The 13,272-nt window shown below is 49.5% G+C and overlaps 2 protein-coding genes across 2 annotated transcripts in view; one reads left to right on the top strand and one right to left on the bottom strand.

The window, feature by feature from the left end:
- GNAZ (G protein subunit alpha z) overlaps window positions 1-10,768 on the bottom strand; it is a 66,453-nt gene extending 55,685 nt beyond the window's left edge. Inside the window, exon 1 of the mRNA XM_081339261.1 lies at window positions 10,627-10,768. The gene's annotated coding sequence lies outside the window, so the exon portion shown is untranslated. The remainder of the gene's footprint in view (window positions 1-10,626) is intronic.
- The window catches only part of RSPH14 (radial spoke head 14 homolog), a gene marked incomplete at both ends in the record, with an annotated part of 86,211 nt that overhangs the window by 63,521 nt on the left and 9,418 nt on the right, over window positions 1-13,272 (top strand). The window lies entirely within an intron of this gene.

Consider the following 13,272-nt stretch of genomic DNA (forward strand, 5'->3'; position numbering starts at 1 on the left):
AGTTAATCTTGGTGCAGCAGGCAAGCATCACCTGAAGCTTCCGTTTTTAATGACCCCCTTGAAAATTCTCAGGAAGGGGCAGCAATTCCACAGCACACACCACCCCCCATTGAGAAGCAGCACATCCGATGTTATTTAACAGACAGGCCCTTACATTTCAGCCAGGTGTAATTTCTGAGGACAGTCCTGGGTAAGGCTCCAGGCAGGATCTCTGGGCCTGGGGGAAGGAGGCTGTGAATTACCATAGCCAGGTCAAGTAAGGATCTTTCCCCTCCATCTGTCCTATTCCCAAACAGCAGCATCGTTTCCCCTTTTCTGCAACACGCATTTCCTCCATGCTGCAGAACGCACTTAGTGAAGCGCTTGAGACACTCGGCTCTGTAACAGTCCAGCAAAGCTTCCCGAATCCCCCCCCCAGGGGCAGTGCCTGCACTTGCCTTCACCTGCTGGGTCCTCCCGTTCTCTAGAGAGGAAGGGTCCCGGCAGCATCATCCAGATGGGAGTACAGCAGGACCTTTCATCTGGAGAAGCTGGTCTCTCCGCAGCAAGATTAGTTACTTCGTCCTTTTACTTCGAAGAGACTGAAGTAAGCAGAATTTGCTCAGAACTTGTGCGCCAGTGACAGGCACTTCATAGGATCAGTAATTGCTCTGTTTATTTATTTATGAACCAATCTTTTATATCACCTCAATTACAAGTGACTCTAAGCAGTGAATATTCACTCTCAGTAGTGAACACTAGCACTGATCATGTTGATTAGTTTGAGTAGTGAAATGTCTGCAAGAAAACAAGTTCTGAGAGCACCAAGGAGCCCTCATAGCAAATATTTTCATATATATTGTTAAGTGTGAAAGTAGTTAATAATAAAGAGAAAAATAGTGAAAAACTAAAGGAATCAAGATGCCCTACGTAAACAACATCAAGAGTCTGGGGAAGCCAATCATTCTGGATATCCTCCAAGTTGACTTCCTCAAGCTCATTGAAGTCAAGAAGAAGGTCAGAAGTGAATACATCATGAAACTTAAGATCTTAAAGTCCAAACTCAGTGAAGGAAATGCCATCAAGGCAATTAACAGCTGGGCAATTCCTGTCATTGGATACACAGCTGGAACAGTGGCTGGACTCAAGCAGAACTAAAAGGCTTGGATAGGAAGAGCAGAAAAATAATGGCAATGAATCATGCCCTTCATCAATGCAGCAATGTTGACAGACTCTACTTACCAAGGAAAAATAGGTGGGTGTGAAATGTTGCAAGTACATCAGATGGCTGAAGAAGGAAAAGGGCATTGGAAGAATATCTGAAGGACAGAGAAGAGGATGTACTGAAGCTAGTATACCAGGTTGGCTTACTAAGTAGTGGAGAGACCACACTGGCTTACTTGAAAGACCAAATGAAGAATAAAAATGAGAAACGGCAAGACAAGCTATTACATGGCCAGTGCATTAAAAATAGCAGGCAAAGCAGATAACAACAAGACCTTGCAATAGCTAAGAGCAGGAAAGTTGAAGAAAGAGACAGAGGGGCTGCGCAAGACCAAGCCTTAAGAAAAAATACATACGAAGCCCGAATTGAGAAGACAGCAGCAAATAGAAGCGATACCTCTGCAAAGAAGCTGAAGAAACAGGGGCCCCCCTGGTTAGCTGCTGCAGGAAGATTGCCCAGACTGACTACAAGCAACGGCATGGCAAAATAGCAACAGTGGTGCATTGGAAGATCTGCAAGCCAGAACTGGTGGGACCACAAAATAGAGAAAGTCATAAAAAATGAAGAAGTTAAAATGCTCTGGGACTTTAGAATTCAAACAGATAAGTACCTGCTACATAACACCCCAGGTGTAACAATTGTTGGTAAGAAAAAGAAGTGGTGGACATTGCAGTGCCTGGTGAGGGCAGAATAAAAGAAAACGAATTGGAGAAAACACAAAATACAAAACCTGCAAAGAGAAGTAGAACAATTGTGCCACTAATAGAAGCCTTGGGTGCAATCCCAAAACGACTGCAGCACCACTTGAACATGACCGGCATTGACAAAATCTCCATCCATCAGTTGCAAAAGGCAGTTTGACTTGGAATGGCCTCCATCAGGCGTGTCCAACCCATAGCCCAGGATAGCTAATAACGCAGCCCCACAAGATAATAAAAATTAGAAAATCAGAAGACAGTGAATCCTACTCCCACCTTAGCCATGAAGGCCAACTCTCTTAGCCCAGCCCACCTTGCAGGGTTGTTGTGGGGAAAATAGGACAAGGAAGATGTACTGGATATGTACACCGCCTTGAGTTATTTATAAAAGGAATAAAGGTGGAATAAAAAAGTTTTTTAAAATGCCTGCAACACAAACAGCTGCAGTTAATAACAGCATTTCTCGCTCAGACAACAGTCCTATCCCCTGAAGGTCTTTGAGATTTAAAAAAAAATTAACACATTTGGGGAAGAAGGAGTGAATCTGAATTATAGAAGAGGAACTCTTGCAGAAAAGGTTTTCTGCTCCGCCTCCTGTCAGCTACCCCAGAGGAGCAGGCCTTCAAGGGCACCCTATTCCCCAGGCACTGGAAGGAACCGAGGATCTTCTTGAACCCCCCCATCCCAGCAAACGTTTCTAACCCTGGCAAACAGCTTTTATCTCCAGTCTTGTCTCTAAAAGCTTGTGGCTTATTTTAGAGAAGCCAGCTTCTCTGGTGCATATAGATAGCATGGCTGGCTCAGGAATTCTGGGAGTTGAAGTCCACAGGTTATAAAGGGGCCATAGTTGACCACTCCTGTACCAGACCATAGTACATAAATATGTGTATTATGGGTGTGTATATATACATGTGTGCTGCTGAGTAAGCAATACTTCAGATCCCACCTCCCCCCCATGCTGCCCACACCCTCCCCTTTTTATGTTTTAACTGCATATGTAACTGTAAGCTGCCCAGAGTTACCCCATGGTAAGATGGGCGGACAATAAATTTTATAAATAAATTTGATGACAGAGAGAAAATAAATATCTGTTCTGCCTTGCAAAAATGCCAACTTTTCCAGGAGTGACATTCATATTTTGACCTCCCATTTCCAGCAGCAAGCACCTCATATAGCATGATGTAGAAGGTGCCTTCTTCGCTAACTAGAAACTCAAGAGATTCGTACTTAAAGATAGCCCAGGTACCAAGCTGGTGTCCTGCCACCTGCCTCTCAAAGTAGGGCACCCAGCTGGATCCTCCTGGGTGCAGCAAATACAAAGGCAGGCGGAATCGGACAAATTAGCAGTTAGCTCAGTTCATCCAAATCCTCCCACCCAGACATAAAATTGTCATTTTGCCCTAAGGTGTGTGTTTTGTGAAAAAAAGAGGAGCCGGATCCTGTGTGTAGCAATAGCGTTGCAGCTCCAGGCTGCCTCTGGAACAACCTCATGAAGATCCCCCTGCAACGGGGATGAAGGCCATGGCTTCAGTTTTGTACTTTGACTTATTTATCCTTACAAGCCAGATGTTGTAACTGTCAAAGAGAAGACATAAAATACCAATGCAAAGTTAACCCACCTGTCACAGTTACTGTTTTTAAGCCAGGTCTCGCCCAGTCTGTAATTTTACCTTTGATTTTTCCTGCCTAAATCTAAAACTTTGCTTTTCTCCACATTAAAACTCATTTTATTGGATAGGGCCCATTGTTCAAGTTTGTCAAGATCTTTTTGGATCCTGAGTTTGTCTTCTGGGGTGTTGGCTACTCCTGCCAGTTTGGTGTCATCTGCGCATTTGATGAGTTCCCCTTCAATTCCCTCATCTAATTCATTGATGAAGATATTGAAGAGTGCCTAAGAGGGATCCTTGTGGTACCCCACTGCTTACTTCTCTCCATGTGAATGTAGTGCCGTTGAGGACTACTTGTTGAGTACGGTTTGCCAGCCAGCTACAGATCCATCTGGTGGTGATGTTGTCTATTCCACCTTTTTCTAGCTTACCAAGGAGTAGGTTGTGGTCTACCTTATCAAATGCCTTACTGAAATCTAAGTGTACTACATCCACAGTATTTCGCTGGTCTACTAGTTTAGTCACTTTGTTGAAGAATGAAATAAGATTGGTTTGGCATGATCTGTTTTTGACAAACCCGTGCTGGCTACTAGTCACGACTTTGTTTGCTTCTAGTTGTTTGCACATCTGTTTTTTGATTATCTTTTCTAGGAACTTCCCATGTATTGATATTAAACCAATGGTCTATAGTTTCCTGGGTCCATTTTTTTCCCTTTCTTAAAGATGGGGACCACATCAGCCCTTTTCCAATCCTCTACTAACTCTACCACCAGATCAGATCATAACATCCCAGGACAAAATCAGTAAGTCAGCCAAAAAATAAGGGTGGATAGTGAATAAATCTCAGATACACCTTCAGAAACTTTAGTTAACCCAATCAGAATCTGTAAGAAGAAAACAAAGTAAGTAATATTGCAGCTAACATTCAGACTTTAAGTTAAACTTAGATATAAATGCTAAAGCCCAAATTTCAGATATGGCACAATTCCATGTATAAAGAAGCTGTGGCCTAACAAGGCTTCTTTCTATGGCTTTCTGACTGCAAGAGAGATCAGCAATCTCTCACAAGTGATTTACTTGCCTCCCACACTAGAGTTAAGTAAGTTTCAGAAATTAAGTTAGCCTGGAAAAAACTCTCTTCAGAAAAATACTTCATTTTCTCCATATATTTGATTCAGGATCTGTTCATTTTTTTCTATCTAAATTCAGTAAAAAAATTGTCTTGAGGAAAAACAATTTTACTGTTTTACAAATAGTTTGTGTAGCAGTTGTTTTCCTCATACTCTCCAGAAATTTATCCCATCAATTTTTAGAACTTTCAAAAATTCATCCATATCAAGTAGTTTTCTAGAGTTTCCTTACCAAATTCTTCTGGTGTGTGCTTAAATTTCAGGTTGTTTGCACACAGCTTGCTTTCTAGAAATTCTACCTTGGCTTCCATTTTACTTTTGTCTGGAGAGATCTTTGAGTAAATATGCCTCTGAAGTTTCATCCTTTAAGCTTTCTTCAGAAATACAACTTGGGTTGTTAAGTCTATAATATCTATCAACTATTTTTTTTCTAGAAAATAATGAAATTTACTTGAATTTCCTGTTTACTGAAATAATTTAGAAAGATTACCTTTTAGAACTTACATCTCTTATTTAAAGAACTGTCAGAATTGTGGAAAACAAATTAAGACATCCTGCTGGTGTCCCTCTATCTTAGAAGTCTTTAGCTTTCTTTTAGACACTCTTGAAAAATAACAAAGCAATTCCAACTGATCAGAGTGAAAAATTGATAAAAGATCATTGATAAATAACACCAAAAAAGAAAAGCCACATTTCTAAACATAGCCGAAATTCCCAATTTAGAATGAATCACTGCCAAGTTAATGTGCAAAATTGGGCTGCAAGAGGCTTTGCCCAATAATTTTCCAGTTTTATTTGTAAACTGCCATGAGCCCATTCAATCTGGTAGTATACAAATAAAATAATAATTAAATAATTAACTGAAACCCTGGTTTCACAAACAGGTAGACAAAATTCCCTGTTAATATACCAGGGGAAATTATCCACAGCTGGTTCTGTAGCATTTAGAATAAAAAAGGATTTCTGTTAATAAGTTACAGATGTTAGACTATCTTTCCATTTCCCAGAAAGAAAATCCATTTTGAATAGTAAATATCATTTCAAGTGAGCCCTGGAAAAGCTGGATTAGAACTGCACCATTTATTTATTTATTTTATTTATTTATTGCATTTATATACCGCCCTTTCCCTGAGGACTCAGGGCGGTTTACAGGGAGTTAAAAAACAACCATACAAAAGTTAAAACCCAATTTAAAAAATATTAAATCAACCCTGTACTATTAAAACCCCCAATTAAAATGAATATCTCCTCAGCCTGGGCCCGAGAGCTCAAAGAGCCAGGTCTTCAGGCCCCGGCGGAATGATCGGAGGTCGGGGGCAGTCCTCAGCTCCACCGGCAGCTGGTTCCAGAGGGCAGGCGCCCCCACTGAGAAGGCCCTATCCCTGGGTGTCACCCGCCGGCAATCTCTTACCGGCGGGACCCTGAGCAGACCCTCCCTGTGGGAGCGCACTGGGCGAAGGGCGTTTGATGCCGGCAGCAGGTGTTCCCTCAAATTTAATTACAGACCGCCTTCTTGTGATTCAGCGTTGCCTTATGGAAGGGGGGAAACGAGAGCTTTGCACCCACCTCTCTCTTTTGGCTATAAATGGAGCCAGAATTGCTACCACCTCTGTGCTCAGAGATGAGACAAACAGCAGGAGGCACCTGAGGTGGCAGATCACCAGCTGCTTTTTAAAACACCCAGCCATTAAGAAGGTCTGCCCCAGAGGCCAGAATAACTTTGGGTTGTCCTACACCCACTTTAAACTTTCCAAAACCAGATGAGGTCATTTCACCTGGATTCAGAGAATCCCTGAAGGTCCAAAGGTAATGTCTGGATGCAGAGTGGGCTGAGGGTAGGAGAGGAGACTCAACTCTGGGGCAGGTTAGAAGTGTTTCCTGGTAAAGCAAGGCACTTTGTTCTTCAGAACTGAGTTGGGTGCCTTCCGATGGGCAAGTGGCATCACTCAAGAGTGGCACAAAACTGACCCTGTCACTCCAGGCCCAGGTGAGGGCACCTTCATCATCACTGTGGGGTCCTTAGTGGTCTCTGAGCTTGACTGTTTTCTTGCAGGTGTTTCACGATCCAACTAGATAACATCATCAGTGTTTGGGGAGTGGGATTTGCACCGATGATGTTACCTAGTTGGGTCGTGAAAGTCTGCAAGAAAACAACCAAACCAAGGACCCCAACCCATTTCAACCTTAGTTATAAATATTCTCTTTTATTGGTACCGTAACTGTGGCCATTCTTAGGCAGAGACGGCCGAGCCTCACTTGCATTCCGCATGGGATCACCTGCATGCATGTAAAATGCTAGCTGCCACAGAGCACTGCTACTTCAAATTCGCTCATGGGCAGAGGTTTTCTGGAAAGCAGGAAAGGGAGAGGATGCCTCTTCCCAACCGGCACGATTTGCAGCCACAGCCCTCTGGGCTATGCCACAGCTCCCGGATCATCACCTGGTGTCCACCGGCAAAGGATGCCCCCTGCCGTGAGCTCCACTCCCACATCTGACTCTCTTGCAAATCAGGCTGAAGGCAGGGCTGGATCCTGGAGGAAGGCAGCTACCTCCCCTGGAACCCACGCAGTGGGTACTAACCAGAGAAGCAGACAGGCTATATATGCCATAAAAACTCAAACCAGCTCACTGTTTCTTCTTGCCATGCCTTTTTATGGAACCTGTTTAATCAGAAGTACCTAGATTTGTTCCAATGATAATTCAGTTGTTATTACAGGAACTTATTCAAATCACTGCTACAGCTTTTCAGTTCTATCAAGGCTGCCTCTTTCAGAGGCCCAAAGAAGCACATCAGCTGAATTTCCCTTTCTCAGACCTGCAGAATTAAAAGAATTTATACAAGTAGAATCCTTTGGAGGGAGACTGTCAGTGACGCAAACGCATATTTAAATTAAGGCTCTGTCGCACGGCTTTTACCTGGCTAGATTACAAGAATGAAAGAGGAACAAAGAGCAGTTGAGTTTTCTGCTGAAAATAAGGCTACTTGATAGCACAGCTGGCATTTTTTACATTCTCTCACAGCTAAGAATGGACAAAATATGGGCAGACTCCAGAAGGAAGTCCACACAGTCTTGCACCAGAAGGTAAGACAAGAAAAAAGGTTGGAAACTGATCAAAGAGAGAAGCAACCTGGAATTAAGGAGAAGCTTCCTAACAGTGAGGACAATTAACCAGTGGAACAGCTTTGCCTCCAGACGTTGTGGGTGCTTCATCACTGGAGGACTTTTAAAAGAGAGTGGACAGCCACTTGTCGGAAATGATATAGGGACTCCTGCTTGAGCAGGGGGCTGGACTACATGACCTCCACTATTCTGATTATTATACAGTCCTCATCAGCTTCCCATTCAGTCCGATGGCCCCAGGTCATCCACCTCCTGAGCTATGATGCCGTTTTGCCTAACTGGCTGAAACCTCTGCAGTTCAGTTTCCTATCAGGTATTGGGATGAGCATGGACTGCCCTGAGGAGGAATCCTTACCTCCCATAACAATCAACCATCTACAAAACCAACCAGTTGGTTGGAACCACATTGATGCTAACCGATAGATGATGGCATGCCGGCAGAGGCCAAGAATGGGAAACTGCCTACTTTGTCCCTCCAGCCCTTGATGCCTCATATATATATATATACAGGCTCTCCGCTTGGACTGCCCTAAGGAGGAATCCCTACTTTCCGTAATAATCAACCAACCATCCACAAAACCAAGTGGAAACACAGAAGACATCAGAGAAGGGCCCCCTCCACAAATTGGAAGCATGTTGATGCTAACTGAGAGGCAACGGTGTACAGCCAAAAATGGGAAGCCTTGCCCACTCTGGCCCTCCGTCCGTGGTGCCCCAGGCATGCAGGCTCTCCAGGTGGAACTGGTTTGCCCTGGTTTAAAATTTGCCCTTTCCCTACTTTTTCCTTGGAGACTGAAGAGGAAGACTTCTGGTCTGCCTGCGGTTGGCAGAGTGGCGGATGGACTCTGTTCTCATCTCTTATAGCCCTCCCACTTCAGCATTACGAATCGTCTAATATTTCTTTAAGTTCGTGGTTTTTCAGAGATTCATTATTGTCTATTTTGGGAGTTGGGATGCTGATATGGCACATCAAGCACTGTTGGGCTACTTTTAGAAAACTCTAAATGAAAACTGCAACTCACTGGAACCAGTGCTAATTTCATATGGCAGAAATGGTTATTCTCTGAAAAAACAACTCATTGCGTTGGGAAATCAGATTATACTTTGTTGATATTTGCTTTCTGGTTTTTTTTTTACACTTTTCAGTCATTAAAGGTTTGGTGATTTTTCTCCACCGCATCTTGGTAAAGGTATCTTTTAATTGCACTTATATGTTATGTCAAAGGGTTCAGGTTTTTAAATATAACTGGGATCGTAATTTGCTTTTGGATGTCACATGGGATAAAATATCCTGAGTGGTCTGGACCAGCCATTGCAACCTTGGACAGATCATTTTTACGTTTCTACAATTTCATACCCAGCCTGAAGGATTTAAGCACATATGCAGGATTTAAAGCTGCCGTCCCTCACTTCAATCTTAGATTCAAAACCATGTAAACAGAATATTCACCTATGACTTCATCTACATATTGCTGTCTGAGCCACTGCATATTTATCACTTCCAGCGAGGCCTCTGAGGCTCTCTCCCCAGTACGTGTGCAGGGAATCATACGTTATACCCGCTTGCTTTATATTTGTGGCTCTGTACAGTGAAAACCATTCATCAACACCGGATTTTATTAACACAGCAACTACCCTAATGGCCACATGGTCCTAGGGCAGCGGTTGCCTGCCAGACCCTTCAAATGAGTCTCAAGCTGCCTGGGGGTGAATAACCAGGAGGGTCAACTCTCCTTTCCCCAGGAGGAGGCTTCAAAATCAGATGCCACTTAAGGCCTCTTCCTCCTCCAGGGTTTTCCCAGCTCATCCCGTGCCTGTTGGGTGTTACTCTCAAGCCTAGGAGAGATCTGGGCTTGCACGGATCCTTCTTTTCCCAAGAAATCCAAGCCAACCTGGGCCACCAACTGGAGACGCCACCAGACCCTCCTGCTCCATTAGGATCCTGGCCGCCCTTGGGCACTGCAGGGACCGGCTCTGCTTCCTTAGGCCCTTCCCAAGAGAAAGCCCGGCCGCACCTGACGACTGCCTGCTGCCTTTAAACCCACCGCGGCCGAGCCTCAAATGACGCCCGACGCCCTAAAGCAGAAGAAACGAGCGCCCTTCGCGCAAACGTGGCCGGCTGGCACTGACCGCGGCCCCAGGGAGAAACCGCCCAGCCTCGCCGATTCTGCCCGGCCGGACCAGCCTCTCCCAGCATCGTCTCTGCCTTCCTCCGGAGCTGCCCGAGGGCTCCTTCCTCCGCTGCGCTGGCAAAGGCGGCGGGGGCCGAGACGGGAAGGCCCCCGGTTAGCTCTGCCCTGCAGGGTCGCCGTTTCCTCACCCCCCCCCCAACCCGCGCCCAAAGCCTCCGCTGGCCCCGCGGTTCGCTGGACGGACCCGCGGCCCCGGCGAGGACTCGGTTGCGAGGCCGTGCCCGCCCCGGCGCCCTCCGGCTCCCCCCGCCCGCGGCCGCCGCTCCAGACACCCCAGCCGCCCCGCGGAGCCCATCCGCCGCCTCCCCTGCCCGCCAAGCAGCCCCCGCCGCGGCGAACTCCCGGGCGACGCCCCCGACCGCGCTCGGGGACTGGCCGGAGGCGGCCCCGCCGGGAAGGGCGCTGCGGCAGCGGCGGCGGCGGGAGCCGCGAGCGGGCGGGCTGCGCAGGGCTGGGCGGGGGCGCGCGCTCCTCCGCGGGGTCTGCCGGGCTCCCCGCCGCCCCTTCCCGCAGGAGGCGGCCGCCGCCCCGCCGCTTCCGGAGAGGCGCCCGCAGCGACACACGGCGGGGCCGGCGGGGGCCGCGCGGGGCGGCGGGAGCGGCGGGGCGCCTCCCGGGGAAGGAGCCGCTCCGGCGCCGGAGGGACGGGGAGGCAGCGCGGCCGGCACTCACCTCCTGGCGGCGGCGGGGCGGGCAGACTCTGCCGCGGCGCTTGGGCGAAGCCGGCGCTCCCATCGGCGGCGCCCCGCGACGGCCCGCAGGCGGCAGAGGCAGGAAGCGGCCGGCCGCTGCCCGCGCCCAGCAGGGACGGACGGGCCTCTCCCTCCACCGGCCTCCCCGCCGCCGCCCGCCCGCCCGCCCGCCTGGCCGCTTCCCCGCAGCCGCACGGCAGAGCCGGCCACGCTCCGGAGCCTCGGGCGGGGGAGGCGGGCGCGCCGCAGAGGCTCCGCGGCCCGGATTGGTCGCCCGGCCCCGGATCGGCGTCGGCACGCGCCAATGGCGCGGCGCGCCGGGGAAGGGGCGGGTCCGCGGCCGCGGGAGCCCCCTTAGCTCGGCCCGGCCGTCGCGCCGCTGCCTCGCGGGCCGCCCCCGCCGGTCCCCACGCGCGACGCCCGGGGAGCCTGGCCGCGGGGCGACCCGGGCGGCCTCCCGTCGTTCAGCCGCGGCGTCGGGCGTCCCCCGGGCGCAATCGGGGGCTTCTGGCCGCGGTCCGCCGCCGGACCCGCCTGCAGGACGAGCGCCCGAAAGGGAGGGGGCGCGTCGGGGAGCGGCGGTTGGCCGGGCTCCAGGATCCCGGGCCCCCCGGAGCGGCGGGGTTGCCTTTCCAGCCGAGCCTGGTCCGAGGCGCGCCCGAGCCTTCCGCCGGCCCTGCGGGGAGGCAGACGGAGCGGCCGGGCCCCCAGATCAGCCCGCTCCGGGCCCTCCGCCTTCCCCGCTCTCCGTGGGGGCCGCCTCGCTCCTGAGCCCTCGGGCGGCTTTTGGTTTTCCTGGCCAAGGCGGGGATGGATCCGAGAACCGCCTCTCGCCTCCTGGCCCAGCCCGAGGAGCCATCGGCTCTTCCGTGCCCTATTAATCGACTACGCGTATAATTCTCTCGGCCACGGGCCAACTGAAAAGGGAACTAACCGAAGGGATAGAGCGGAGCCTAAGCGATTGCCATCTGCTCTTCAAGCAAGGCAAGATTGTGTCCGACAAAGGAGAGCGCTCCTTGGCAGTCTTGGAGGGACGAGCCGGGCTACCAGGCCTGGGCCTTGGAAAGAGCAGCCCCCTCCGCCCCAGCGACTGGGTGGTTCCGTTTCAGCTCACGACCGGGTGTCGAGCCGTACCTGGGTCACCACAAATGATCGATGGAGGCTGCTGCTTGCAGGAAGGCAGTTGGGTGGAGGGGAGGAGGGTGAAATGCCAGGGATGCCCGAACGAGGCTACAGGCCCGTGGAAGGATGAGTTTCTCAAGAAGCAGACAAAGGATGCGGAAAACAAGAAGACTAAATTACGGGTTGTCCTCGATTTACAACTGGTCGCTTAGCAACCCTTCACAGTTACAACAGCGCCCCCAAAATCTAGTTAGAACCCAGTTCCGAAATTAACAAATCATTACTTTATTATTCTCTCTTCCATTGCGGTTACTTTTCAAGAAGAAAAGCCAGTTTTATCATACAGACTTTTTATGTAGGACGTACAGATCTCCTAAAGGTGATGGTGCAAGGGAAGTTTGTTGTTGTTAGTTGCGAAGTCGTGTCCGACCCATCGCGACCCCATGGACAACGTTCCTCCAGGCCTTCCTGTCCTCTACCATCTTCTGGAGTCCATTTAAGCTCACGCCTCCTGCTTCAGTGACTCCATCCAGCCACCTCATTCTCTGTCGTCCCCTTCTTCTCTTGCTCTCAATCTTTCCCAACTTTAGGCTCTTCTCCAGTGACTCCTTCCTTCTCATTAGGTGGCCAAAGTATTTGAGTTTCAGCTTCAGGATCTGGCCTTCTAAAGAGCAGTCAGGGTTGATCTCCTCTAGGACCGACCGGTTTGATCGCTTTGCAGTCCAAGGGACTCGCAGGAGTCTTCTCCAGCACCATAGTTCAAAGGCTTCAATTCTTTGGCGCTCAGCCTTTCTTATGGTCCAACTTTCACTGCCGTACATTGCAACTGGGAAGACCATAGCCTTGACTATACGCACTTTTGTTGACAGGGTGATGTCTCTGCTTTTTAGTGTGCTGTCTAGATTTGCCATGGCTTTCCTCCCAAGGAGCAAGCGTCTTTTAATTTCTTGGCTACGGTCCCCATCTGCAGTGATCTTGGAGCCCAGGAAAATAAAATCTGTCACTACCTCCATTTCTTCCCCATCTATTTGCCAGGAATTGAGAGGGCCAGATGCCATGATCTTGGCTTTCTTAATGTTTAGTTTCAACCCACGTTTTGCACTCTCCTTCTTCACTCGCAACAAGAGGCTCTTTAGTTCCTCTTCACTTTCTGCCATTAGAGTGGCAGGGAAGTTTAGGAAGGCGGCATAGTGTAACACGGTGTCAAACTCAATTTCATTGAGGGCCGCGTCAGCATTGCGGTTGCCCTCAAGGGGCCTGGTGAGTGTGGCATGGGTGGGCGTGGCCTACTGGGTGGGCGTGGCTAGAGTGGGTATGGCCTACTGGGTGGGCGTGGCCAGCTCTACATCGTTGGCATCAAGGGTGCCTCTAGGGGCCTGGGCAGGAGTGGGACAGATCTGAGGGTCTCTGGCAGAAGGAGGGTCTCTGGGCTAGGGCCAAGGCAGTGGGGGCCGTTCCTTCACTGTTTCCAGGATGGCTTCGGGGGCCACATGAAACCACTTCG

Source organism: Vipera berus (assembly GCF_964194415.1).
Source record: "Vipera berus genome assembly, chromosome: 14".
In the NCBI taxonomy this organism is placed as follows: Eukaryota; Metazoa; Chordata; class Lepidosauria; order Squamata; family Viperidae; genus Vipera; species Vipera berus.